Genomic DNA, 3935 nt, shown 5'->3' with positions numbered 1-3935 from the left:
AGACTAATTCTGCCCCAGTTTCCAGCCTGCCCTTATACATTTTGGACTTACCAGTCCCTACAATCATATAAGCCAATTTCTTCAACTCTCTTTCTCTCTCTCTCATAACACTCATCCCTAGGGGAGAGAGAAAAGATAAATAAATCCTATCAGTTCTCTTTCTCTGGAGAACTGACTGACACAGGAGGTAGGTTATTGGCCTTTGAAGCTTTCTGTTGTTGCACGCCATCAACTGAAAATTAAATTTTAAAAGACACACACAATTCAATATATGTATATTTTTATTTAGAAATTATTTACATGTACCCAAGTACTAATATGTTGTATATATTACAAAACAGGAAAATAGAAGAATTTTAAAGAATGAACTACGGGTCGTGCATGGTGGCTCACGCCTGTAACCCCAACACTTTGGGAGGCTGAGGCGGGGTGGTCTCAAACTCCTGACCTCTTGATCTGCCTGCCTTGACCTCCCAAAGTGCTGGGATTATAGGCATGAACCACCATGCCCGGCCTCACCTGCATAGTTTTTGAGGGATGGGTTGGTGGTAGAATTGGCTAGTCTTCCTCCATGATCCCATAGTAACTATGCTTCTCCCCTCTCTCATTGCAAGCCTCTCATGGGATACGATTGTAATTATTTGCTCATGTGTTCTTCCCTCCCACCAGAGAGAAGGGTAAGTTTTTTGAGGTCATGGAGTGGGCCTTATACTTAGAAATCTCTCAGTAGTATATTAGCTAGCAAAATTGTCAGGAGGCAAAACAAATGACAAACAATTTCAGTGATTCAGGCAAGACATGAGGCTGACCTGAGGCAAGGTAACATTTGTGAAAAATGGAAGCCAGGCACAGTGGCTCACTCCTGTAATCCCAGCACTTGGGGAGACCATGGCGGGAGGATCACGAGGTCAGGAGATCGAGACCATCCTGGCCAACATGGTGAAACCCTGTCTCTACTAAAACTACAAAAATTAGCTGGGCGTGGTGGCATGTGCCTGTAATCCCAGCTACTCGGGAGGCTGAGGCAGGAGAACTGCTTGAACCAGAGAGTCGAAGGTTGCAGTGAGCCGAGACTGAGCCACAGCACTCCGCATGGTGACACAGCGAGACTCTGTCTCAAAAAAAAAAAAAAAAAAAAAAAAAAAAAGGAATGGAACGTGGGGAACAGTTGTCTCAAAATATACGGGACTTTGACACAGACAGTGGGGTGATAAAGGAGAAGGAGTAGTCAGGGATTTGAATGACTTAGGTAGAGAATGATGGGTGGCTCTTTGGGACAGAGCACAGAGGAGGAGAAACGCGTTTAGAGAAGCTGAGGCAGGAGGATCACTTGAGTCCAGGAGATTGAGACTGCAGTGAGCTATAGTTGTGCCACTGCACTCCAGCCTGGGCAACAGAGCAAGACACAGTCTCAAAAAAAAAAAAAAAAAAAAAAAGAATTATCAAGATACTCAATTGTGGATACCATCTCAGGCCAGTCAGGATGGAATTATTAAAAAGAAACAACAGATGCTGGTGAGGCTGTGGAGAAATAGCAATGCTTTTACACTGTTGATGGGAAGGTAAATTAGTTCAACCATTGTGGAAGATAGTGTGGCGATTCCTCAAAGACCTAGAACCAGAAATACCATTTGATCCAGCAATCCCATTACTGGGTATATTCCCAAAGAAACAGAAATCATTCTATTATAAAGATACATGCACACGTATGTTCATTGCAGCACTCTTCACAATAGCAAAGACATGGAATCAACCTAAATGCCCATCAATGATAGACTGGATAAAGAAAATGTGGTACATATGCACCACGGAATACTACACAGCCATAAAAAGGAATGAGATCATGTCCTTTGCAGAGATATGGATGGAGCTAAGCCATTATCCTCAGCAAGGAACAGAAAACCAAACACCGCATTTCTCACTTTTATGTAGGAGCTGAACAATGAGAACACATGGACACAGGGAGGGGAACATCACACACTGGGGCCTGTTGGAGGGGCAGGGGAGGGAGAGCACCAGATAGACAGCTAATGCATGCGGGGCTTAATACCTATGGTTCCATAGGTGCAGCAAACCACCATGGCACATATTTAACCTGCATGTTCTGCACATGTATCCCAGAACGTAAAATAAAATTAAATTAAAAAAAAAAAAAAAAAAAAAAGATGCTCAGTTGTGGAATGACCTGGTTCTTAATAACATGCAATCCAGAGCAAAGCCTTGCTTCCTTGTGCTATTTTCCAAAGCATACAACACCAGCATGAATCCTAAATACATCCTTACCGATGTGCCCTAGGGTTTTCCATGATCTGTGTGCTCTTCTTGCATCGCATCACTTTGTTCAGCTGTCAGTGTGTTCCTGGTGGTCTTGGAGGGGCAGGGCCAGCTTCATGTGTGTGGACCTGTGCAATCCACAGAGTCCTGGGCTTAGAAGCATTAATCCCTTGACCAGATTAATGCTTGGCTGCTGCCATATTGAATTCTTTTAAATATTTTAGAGACAAGGTCTCTTTCTCTGTTCCCCAGGCTAAACTGCAGTGACGTGATCACAGCTCACTGCAGACTCAAGCTCCTGAGCTCAAGCGATCCTCCTGCCTCAGCCTCCTGAGTAGTTGGGACTACAGGTGCGGCCACCATGCCCAGTTAATTAAAATAATTTCTTTTTAGAGGTGGGGGTCTTGCTATGTTGCCCAGGCTGGTCTTGAACTCCTGGGTTGAGGCCACCATGCCTGGCTTGAAATTCTTAGTAATTTTTGTACAGGGGGCTCCCTGTGTTGGTTTTTCACTGGGCCCCAGAAGTTCCACAGGGAGTTCTGCTGAAGGGCAGGGCCAGTGGGTAACGTCAGGGTCATTGTGGAAGAGGATGTGAGAAGTGGGTGAATTCCGGACTTTTTGGCTAGGATCCGTAAGACTGGCTGATATTTGGGATTTGGGTGGGAGAAAGCAGGGAAGAGAGAGGAATCACTCCTGCATGTGGGCTGGGACTTGCGCAATGAGCGCCCTTTATCCAGATGGGAAATATCGGGTAAACAAGTCAAGCAGATTTTAAGAGTGGGCAGGTGGGGTCAAGAATCTGTTTGGTGAAAATAAGCTTCCTACCAAATACTATAAAATAAGGATGGGATATTACATTTTAAAAAAATTGCAGACCAGCCAGAAGTGGTGGCTCATGCCTGTAATCCCAATACTTTGGGAAACCAAGGTGGGAGGATCCTTTGAGGCTAGGAGTTTGAGACCAGCCTGGGCAACATAGCAAGACCCCATCTCTACAAAAAATTTTTAAACAGTAGCCGAACATAGTGGTGCGTACCTGTAGTCCCAGCTACCTGGAAGGCTGAAGCTGGGGAGGACTGCTTGAGACCAGGAGGTAGACGTTGCAGTGAGCTATGATTGTGCCACTACACTCCAGCCTGGGTGACAGAGTAAGGCCCTCTACCAAAAAAAAAAAAAAAAAAAAAATTGGGCCAGGCACAGTGATTCACGCCTGTAATCCTACACTTTGGGAGGCCAAAGCGGGCAGATCACCTGAGGTCAGCAGTTTGAAACCTGCCTGGCCAACATGGTGAAACCCCGTCTCTACTAAAAATACAAAAACATTAGCCAGGTGTGGTGGCGGGCACCTGTAATCCCAGCTCCCTGGGATTATGACGCAGGAGAATTGCTTGAACCTGGGAGGTGGAGGTTGCAGTGAGCTGAGATCATGCCACTGCACCCCAGCCTCCAGACAGGGCGAGACTCCATCTCATAGCAAAACAAAACAAAACAACCACAAAAAGATAACCCAATATTGTACTATAGTTTTGCAAGATGCTACCACTGCAGGGGAAGCAGGGAAGACAGTTCAAGAGCTCTCTGTAGTACCTCTTACAACCACATGTGAATCTACAATCATCTGAAAATGAAAAGTTTAATTTAAAAAAACTGGAAAATTGGTG

This window comes from Macaca thibetana, chromosome 3 (assembly GCF_024542745.1).
Source record: "Macaca thibetana thibetana isolate TM-01 chromosome 3, ASM2454274v1, whole genome shotgun sequence".
NCBI lineage: Eukaryota > Metazoa > Chordata > Mammalia > Primates > Cercopithecidae > Macaca > Macaca thibetana.
This window is presented reverse-complemented; position numbering follows the sequence as displayed.